Here is a 10,064-nt window from a genome sequence, read left to right on the forward strand (position 1 = left end):
TGCCCCACGTCTTAGCCAACAGGGAAGGTGAATCAAAACCACAGCGAACTACCACTGCAAAGCCATCAGAACAGTGAAAATAAAAGTGACAACACCAAATGCTGGCGATGACATGGAGAAACTGGATCACCCACGCATCGCTGGCAGGAATGTGAAATGATACATCCAACCTGGGAAACAGTTTGATAGCTTCTTATAAAACCAAACACAATGATCCACAACCCAATGATCCAGAAAGTGTACTCTCAGGCATTTATCCCAGATATATGAAAATTTATGTTCATACAAAACTCTGTGTGTGAATGTTCATAGAAGCTTTATTCATAAGAGCCAAAATTTAGAAATATCCCAGGTGTCCTTCCACAGGTGTGCAAACTGTGGTATATCTACACCATGGAACATGCTTACAATAAAAAAGAATAAATTATTGATACACACACCAATTTGGACAAATCTCCATAAAATTATACTGAGTGGGAAAAAAAAGTCAGTCCCAAAGGTTACATACTGTGCAATTTCATTACAAAAGTGGAGAACAGACTAGTGTTTACCAAGAGTTAAGGATTTGTAGGCGATGGCGGGAAGAAGGGCATAGGGGAACAATGGGAATTTCTGTAACAGGGAAACACAACAGATCTTTGTGGTGGTGGAAATGCTCTGTATCATAAGTGGGCTGGTGGGTTCACAAGTCTATACATGTGATAAAATTGCACAGAATCAAATATACACAGAATTGAGAACAAGAAAAACTGGGAAATCTAAACCAGAGGGGTGGGTGAGTTCCGCTGGTATCAGTATCCTGATTGTAATATTGGACCATAATTTTGCAAGGTGTTCTCATGGGGGGAAATCAGACAAAGGGCACATGAGCTTTCTCTGTGTTATTTCTTAAAACTGCAGGTGAATCTACAATTACCTCAAAATTAACATTTTAATTTTTTTAATGATACAAAAAAGAACAAATGCACATTAAAAAGACTGATTCAAAATCCTGGAAAAAATATAGCCCTGGGGACAAGAAGGATAGATAGGACAACCTCGACTGGACAGAGTCAAGGGAATAAGCGAAATTGAACCATCAGGTGTTCAGTCACTCGGTCATGTCTGACTCTTTGCAACCCCATGGACTGCAGCACGCCAGGCTTCCCTGTCCTTCACCATCTCCCAGAGTTTGCTCAACTCATGTCCATCAAGTGGATGATGCCACCCAATGTCTGTCATCCACTCAGTCCACCACCCACCCAACTCTGTCATCCCCTTCTCCTCCTGCCTCGAATCCCTGAACCAGGAAGACTGCCTGGTCCAGGAGGTGAAGACTCAGGTCTGTGGGAGTAGGAAGTCTCGGAGTCAGTGAGGTGGGATGACAAGAGACCACAGGGAATGGAGAGGACATCCTTTCTAAAAAGGCAGCCACTGCTTACCTCTAAGACGTTTTTGCCAAGCAATTTCTTGGAATGGTAAAATCTGAATTTTAATAAGAAATCTTCCCATTTTTAAATGTTAGCAGCTAATTTGAAAAATTCCAAAATACTATCCAGGTCAAAGGAAATTAACTATAACTTGTATTCAAGCAACCGGTTTTTGATCCTCCATCTAGTCCACTCCATCTGCATTCTACTCACCCTCCAGGGCTTAGTGAAGTTTTTATCTCCTTTTTGACCCTTCTCTGAGTCCCAGGTGGAGCTAAATGCCTTTCTCTGTACTTACCCAACCCACTCCACCTCCTCATCAGTCCCTGTCTTCCAAGTATTCATCCCACTGTGTTGAAATGTCTGCTCGCCTGAGAGCTCTGAGCAGCTGACTATGACCACAACAATGCTGTGAACCAAACAGGTCGGCTGGGAACAGGCTGGTCCGGGCTGGAGGCTCTGCTGACCCTGGCTTGGTTGGCGTCTGTGTCTGAGTTAACTGGGGGTCAGCTGGTCTGGGTGAACCGTAGCTGTCACGGTTCTGCTCCGTGCATCTCATCTTCCTCCTGGAGTCAGGGGGTGTGCCCTTTCATGACAGTAACAGAGGGCAGGAAGGAAACATGCCAGGGCACGCTCAGAATTGGCACCCTGTCATTTCCACCACATTCTATTTGATAATTCTATCACGGACTGGGAAAATAGACTCTTTCCTCACCTCTTTAGTGAGAGGGGCTGCGAGATCAAATGCCAAGGGGGTGGATTAGACATCGAGCAGGATGAGGAACTGCGGTAGTGATGCAGTCTGCACACGCTCCTGAAGGTCACAGCCCTGACTTACTTGTCTCTAGTCCCTGGAGCCTATCCTTGGGCCAGATGCACAGTAAGTGCTTAATAGCTTTTTGGGGGGGTGGGGTTCGGGAGAGAAGGAATGAGCCAATAAGTAACCTTTTATGGATGCGGAACACTTCCAGGGGGATGCAATGACTTGCCCAAAGTCACCCAGTTCGTGGAAGATTCAGAAATAGAATTCATGTCTTCTGTCTCTTTCCACCATCACGAGATGCTTAGAAATGAAACCTCCTTGGCCTGGCACTCACCCCTGTGCACCATGGGTCTGCTGAGGCTGGTATCTGGGGTGGACACCCACAGGCCAGCCCAGAGCCCCTACGCAGCAGGGCCCTGGGATGTGAATTCCCCCAGATTTGGGTCTGGCTCTTCCCTGCTTGCACAAAAAGGGAAGGAGAGACTCTGCTTTTCCAGCAGAAGGGGCACAGGGCATCACTGACTTCCCCGCTCCTTACACGCTGATCTCCCATCAGGGGTTCGGAGGAGGCTGCTATTTTAGGGCAGTTTCCTGCAGTCTGATGCTTGTGTTTCTAATCACTGTTGCCACTTGCTAGCATGCCCTTTGGTATAGGAGCAGTTTAAGCCACGTGCATTTCCTGTGCACGCGCATACTGTGGAGGCTGCTTAAGGTGGAATATGGAATTTCATTTGCCTGGAAAACTCAAGCCCCTTTCTCCTCTCAAAAGGAACTGGTGGCTATGGCCTCACCAGCAGCGGGGGTGGGGGATGGGGGAGGGTGAAGGTGGGAGCCTGAAACATTGTGCAACCCTTGCTGCAAAAGAGAGGGCAGTCAGCTGGGGTCTCTCACTGCCCCTACCTGACGAAAAAGGAGGAGTGACCAGGGCCCCAGCTCTGTGCAACTCCATCTTTCCTGGCTGCAGGTTAAGAAAATCGGGTTCTAGCACCAGGCTGTGTGGCCTTAGAGAAGCTACCGGACTTCCCTGCACCTGAGTCTATAAAACAAGGGTGGCAACTAGAAGTATGTTTCTGAGAAACAGGCTCAGATCCCCCAGAGGTTCACCTCTGAGCAGCTGGCTGTGGAGGGTGGGAGTGGTGGTGGTGGTGGAGGAAGAGGGGATGGCAGAACTTTAGGGAAAATCACGAGCCCACTGGTGGTCGGTGGGCTGCTTCAAGCCACACCCTGAAAATTCATATGTTGAAATCCTAATCCCCGACCTGAAGGTATTTGGAGACAGGAGGTCATCAGGTCATGAGGGTGGGTCCCTCACAGTGGGATTAGAGCCCGTGTTAGAAGAGACATCAGAGAGGCTGCTCTCTGTCTCTCTCTGTGTCTCTGTGTCTCTGTCTGCCTGTTTCTCTCTCTCTCTGTATGTCTCTGTCTCTCTGTCCTCTGTTGAGGACACAGTAAGACGACAGCTGTCTACAAGCCAGGAAGAGGCCTCTCACCAAAACCTGACCAGGCTGTACCCCATTTCAGGTTTCCAGCTTCCAGAACTGTAAGAAATTTCTGCCATTGAAGTCCCCAGTCCACAGTCTTTTTACATCCATGGCAGCCCACAGCTCCAGGAGGACCAGCCACGAGGACTCTCTGACTGAGAAGGCGGGGAGGGTGGGGTGGAGATCCATGTGGCAGCCAGAGTGAATGATGGCCTCGTCTCTCCTGCAGTGGGCACTGGCCTGCTTCTCTCAGTTCCTTCCTCTACAAGTTGAAGAAACAGCACTTCTGGGAACAACATCTGCCTCTTCTCTAGCCATGTTCCATCAGAAGTACCAGCTCCTAAGTTCGTCCTGAGTGAGGGCATGTACTTTAGAGCCAGGGACAGAGTGATCTATTCCTGTGACCTGCAGCGGACATGGGGTGAACTGCTCAGATCCCCTTCAAGAAAGGACACATGCAGGAGTGAGCAGTGTGGTCGGCTGAGCCAGGACTGTCTTCACGGCCATGTGACCCACTCCATGGCTCAGCCCATTCTCAGAAGGCCCCATACTTGGCCGAATGCCCTGCTATCACTGTCTCTAATTTCTTAGTAATTTTGAACCAAGAGGCCCCATTTTCATCTAGCCCTGGGTCCTGCTTACAGCCTCCAGCTTTGACTGCTCAGGTCAAGCTGAGTTCACATCCAACCAAGAATGGAGCAAGATTGGGCCTAGACATTTCTCCTCGAATGGTCAGAGGGGTTGGTTCAGACCTTGCTAGGTCTGCACCTACTTCCTGGAGAACACAACAGTTCTGCCCTGTGAGATCCACTCCCCTCACCCAGCTGGATCCATATTCATATACTTTTTATTTATTTATTTTTAGTTAAGTATTTTATTTTTTCTTCTTTTAAAATTTTTTTTTTATATTGGCATACAGTTGACTAACAATGTTGTGATAGTTTCAGGTAGATAGCAAAGGGACTCAGCCATACATATATACGTATCCATTCTCTTCCAAACTCCCCTCCCATCCAGGCTGCCACATAACATTGAGCAGAGTTCCCTGTGCTGTACAGTAGGTCCTTGTTGGCTAACCATTTTAAATATAGCAATGTGTACCTGTCTATCCCAAACTCTCTAACTATCCTTTCCCTTCCTTTTTAATGGCTGAGTAATATTCAACTGCATAATCTGTCCTTGGACATTTAGGTTGCTTCTGCATCCTGGCTATTGTAAATAGTACTGTAATGAACATTGTAATGAACATTGGGCTGTATGTATCCTTTCAGGCCATGTTTTTCTCTGGATATATGCCCAGGAGAGGGATTTCAGGGTCATCAGTTCAGTTCAGTTCAGTTGGTCAGTCGTGTCTGACTCTTTGTGACCCCATGAACCGCAGCATGCCAGGCCTCCCTGTCCATTACCAACTCTTGGAGTTTACTCAAACTCATATCCATTGAGTCAGTGATGCCATCCAACCATCTCATCCTCTGTCATCCCCTTCTCCTCCTGCCTTCAATCTTTCCCAGCATCGAGGTCTTTTCAAATGAATCAGCTCTTTGCATCAGGTGGCCAAAGTATTGGAGTTTCAGCTTCAACATCAGCCCTTCCAATGAACACTCAGGACTGCTCTTCTTTAGGATGGACTGGTTGGATCTCCTTGCAGTCCAAGGGACTCTCAAGAGTCTTCTCCAACACCACAGTTCAAAAGCATAAATTCTTAGGTGCTCAGCTTTCTTTATAGTTCAACTCTCACATCCATACATGACTAATGGAAAAACCATAGCTTTGACTGGACAGACCTTTGTTGGCAAAGTAATGTCTCTGCTTTTTAATATGCTGTCTAGGTGGGTAACTTTCCTGCCAAGGAGTAAGCGTCTTTTAATTTCATGGCTGCAATCACCATCTGCAGTGATCTTGGAGCCCAAAAAATAAAGTCAGCCACTGTTTCCACTGCTTCCCCATCTATTTGCCATAAAGTATGGGACCAGATGCCATGATCTTAGTTTTCTGAATGTTGAGCTTTAAGGCAACTTTTCCACTCTCCTCTTTCACTTTTATCAAGAGGTTCTTTAGTTCTTCTTCACTTTCTTCCATAAGGATGGTGTCATCTGCATATCTAAGGTTATTGATATTTCTCCCCGCCATCTTGATTCCAGCTTGATCAGCTTGCAGGGTCACATTCCCACCAACAGTGTAGGAGGGGTCCCTTCTCTGCACATCCTTTCCAGCATTTATCATTTGTGGATTTTTTGATGATAGCCATTTTGACTGGTGTGAGTCAATATCTCATTGTACTTTTGATTTGCATTTTTCTAATAATTAGTGATGTTGAACATCTTTTCATGTGCCTCTTGGCTATATATCTGTATGTCTTCTTTGGAGAAATATCTGTTTAGGTCTACTGCCCATTTTTTTATTGGATCATTTGTTCTGATGCTATTAAGCCTCGTGAGTTGTTTGTAAATTTTGGAGACTAATCCCTTGTCGGTCACATAATTTGCAAATATTTTCTCCCAATCTGCGGCACATTCATACACTTTTAAAAGCTTCCACTAATCTGTTCTCTTAAAACTGCAGGATTTTCATCTGCAACCTACTGGAACTTTTAGTTTTCCATAATTGATGGGTTTTGGCTCCAAAATCACTACAGATGGTGACTGCAGCCATGAAATTAAGATGCTTACTCCTTGGAAGGAAAGTTATGACCAACCTAGATAGCATATTCAAAAGCAGAGACATTACTTTGCCAACAAGGGTTCGTCTAGTCAAGGCTATGGTTTTTCCTGTGGTCATGTATGGATTTGGACTGTGAAGAAGGCTGAGCACCGAAGAATTGATGCTTTTGAACTGTGGTGTTGGAGAAGACTCTTGAGAGTCCCTTGGACTGCAAGGAGATCCAACCAGTCCATTCTGAAGGAGATCAGCCCTGGGATTTCTTTGGAAGGAATGATGCTAAAGCTGAAACTCCAGGACTTTGGCCACCTCATGCAAAGAGTTGACTCATTGGAAAAGACTCTGATGCTGGGAGGGATTGGGGGCAGGAGGAGAAGGGGATGACAGAGGATGAGATGGCTGGATGGCATCACTGACTCGATGGACGTGAGTCTGAGTGAACTCCGGGAGTTGGTGATGGACAGGGAGGCCTGGTGTGCTGCGATTCATGGGGTTGCAAAGAGTCGGACACGACTGAGCGACTGATCTGATCTGATCTTAAATTTTTATAACCTCTATTAAACAATTAATCATATGGCCTCATCCACCCCTGTCATTAGAATTTATCTGGTAATTTCATTGCAGATCTGCCTTGGAGACAGCGTTGTTCCCCACCTGGTGTACTGTATGGCCCTTATGGGCCTGGCCACCTCTAGGTCAGCAAGGGCTCTGGCGGCCAGTGTTATATGCTGTTCTTTCTCAGGGGTGCAGCAAGATCAGTAAACTATCCCCACCCCCCTAAGTGAGATCAAAAGATCTCATCAACCAGGTAAACATCTTTGTGAAAAGTTCAGGGTCCTCAGAAAAACTTCCCAACTCACCCTCTGCCAGGCTTAGATCAGAAAAAAAAGCACATGAACTCTTACTGGTTTTTTATTATTAGAAATTTCTCTCGGAGGCAGAATCGTAGGGGAGGTTGGTGGTAATTTGTGACACTGTGGGTGTAAGTGAGGTTGAAAACAGGCCCTTGGTAACTTAAGATACAGAGAAGGAGCTCCTGGATGTGGTGAGGACCTCTGATGAATGGGCGTGCGGTGCTGTGCTCAGATGAATGGATACATGTTTGAAAAGGGCATCCTTCTTCCTCATGCAAAGAGCTGGATTCCAAAGGAAAGGGTAGTCAGGGGAGAGGGACTGTCCCTGGACTGCCTTCCTAACTCCAAACTCCTCCTCAAAGTCCCCCAGAATCCCACCCCACAACGTGCCTGTGCTTCAGACCCACTTCCGAAGAGACACCCGTGTTTGAAGAGAGTCCTCAGGCTTCCCTGTTAGCTCAGATGGTAAAGAATCTGCCTGCAATGCAGGAGACCCGGGTTCAATCCCTGGGTTGGGAAGATCCCCTGGAGAAGGGAACGGCTACCCACTCCAGTATTCTTGCCTGGAGGATCCCATGGACAGAGGAGCCTGGTGGGCTAGAGTCCATGGGGTCTCGAAGGGTCAGACATAACTGAACGACTAACGCGTTCACTTGGCTGCACAGGAGTTTTGAGCTCACAGCCTCTACCAGGCTTTGATTCTGTTGTGGAAGCCTCTGAGGATGAAAATAAACTTGCTCAGCTTAAAAGCTAGGGGAGTCTTTTATCAAAAAAAATTTTCAGCCACACTCTTTTTTGGTGAAAAGAAAGAGAAAAAACGCAGCCCCTCCCCTCACTGGCTAAAATCTTGATTAATATATGTCGTTCCCTGGAAACAAGCATGAACATCTCCAGAAAACATCAACCATTAATAGCACTTAACCTCCTCAGGCTACAAAACAGCCAAAAGAGCCACTTAGGGGCAAAGCATCTTCTGATTAGTTCTTTAAGGGAAAATCTCTCCTCAGTAGGAAATGGTCCAGGGGTTGCCAGATGGAAATGTGGAAATACCCACCATCCGACGGTCCAGCAGGCCAAGCCGCCAGGCATCCCAGCATCTTCCCCGACTCCTCCCTGGCTGCATCACTGTAGCCCCTCCATGCCCCACCCCCACCAAAAGCCAGGGTCCCCTGCCCACCCGGCTTCACAGGCACTTGCAAACCCCATCCTGGGCTTGGGGAGCCTACAGCTGTTCTTGAGAGGTAACCAAACATCCATTTAATTACACTGCGGGCTGTATAAATATTGTGCTCCACAAAATGGTACGAAGCAGATATTTTTAGGGGGTCACAGATGTTTCATGGGATTATCAAGTCACAGGTCTGGAAGAATTTTTCCTCCAAAGAAAAGGAAAAGCACATCTCCAACATCTGCTGTGGGGACTCTCGAGGGGCTCGACTCCTTCACATCGTCAGTTTCCTTCTGAAACCCAGCAGGTGGGCTATAAGCAAATGGAGCAGATCCCACACCAGGCTAACCAGATGCCTGACCCCAACACGGGCTGCATCCCCACCCTGGACCTGCCTGGCCTCCCGATTCATGATTCACCCTGCAAACACTCCTTGCTAAGCACCTACTGGGTGCCAGACGCCACACCATGGCTGTCACTGCAAATGTGGGCGAGACGCTAACACACGCTAAGTGGTGGAAAGGAACTTCTGGTCACAAAGATGTACAAGGCTCACAGCATCCCTGGTGGAAACTGCCCTCAACTGGAAACAACTCGAATACCACGGACACTGCTCAGCAGGAATGCGCGTGAACCACGACTTCCCACAAGCATGTCTGGGGTTCAGACACAGGAGGAAGAAGATGCTGAGGTGAAAAAGCTGTTTACCTGAAATATACAAGCAGGCATCAGCATGATGTCAGAAGTCAGAACAGCGGCCACCCTCGAGGAGGGAGGGACAGAAGGGGCCTGAGGGGGGCTCCCGAGGTACTGGCACTTCCTGTTTCTCAAGTCACATACTGGCTACAAAGGTTTGTTCCATTTGAGAAAATCTGTGGAGCTGCACACTCATGGTTTGCAGATTTCTCCAGTAAGAGGTGTATTTTAAAATAATAAAGAACAGCGATGTGCTGTCCCACGGTCAGGAAATGGCCAGGGCAAGACCCAGCCCCAGGTGTCCCGGCGCCAGGGTCCAGGCTCTCACCCTTGGGTCCTGCTGCCCCCAAGAATCAGAACCCCCAGGTGGGGTGCCTGGGAGCCAGCCCCTGCTGTGCTCCAATCTCTGGGTCTCGCATGACTGCCTCCCCCATCTTCTTTAGCTGACTGTAGCCACCTGAGGGCTTCCTTAGGTGTCTGCAACCCACTGTGCCTGGGAGTCAGCACCACTGTCCCAGGAGCAGCCCCTTTGCAGCCCCTGTCCTTGGTGGGACGCCCTCAAGCTGCATCCCTGGCATCTCCCTGAACTCCTCTTGGGTTGAGCTCAGTGGGGACCTGCTCAGATGCAAACCCTGCACCTCTTGCTGTCCTTCCCGGGCTCACATCCCAACGCCCCAACTGGTGGGACCACAACAGGACCCCTCACACTCGAGGCAGTAAATCCCCCTCAAGGCTTTTGTTATTCAGTAGCTTAGTCGTGTCTGACTCTCTGCGACACCATGGACTGCAAAATGCCAGTCTTCCCTATCCTTCACCATCTCCTGAAGCTTGCTCAAACTCGTGTCTATTAAGGCAGTGATGCCATCCAACCATCTCATCCTCTGCCGTCCCCATCTCCTCCTGCCCTCCATCTTTCCCAGCATCAGGGTCTTTTCCAATGAGTCAGCTCATCACATCAGGGGGCCAAAGTATTGGAGCTTCAGCATCGGTCCTTCCAGTGAAGATTCAGGGTTGATTTTCTGTAAGATTGACTGG

Source organism: Bubalus bubalis, chromosome 14, assembly GCF_019923935.1.
Source record: "Bubalus bubalis isolate 160015118507 breed Murrah chromosome 14, NDDB_SH_1, whole genome shotgun sequence".
NCBI lineage: Eukaryota > Metazoa > Chordata > Mammalia > Artiodactyla > Bovidae > Bubalus > Bubalus bubalis.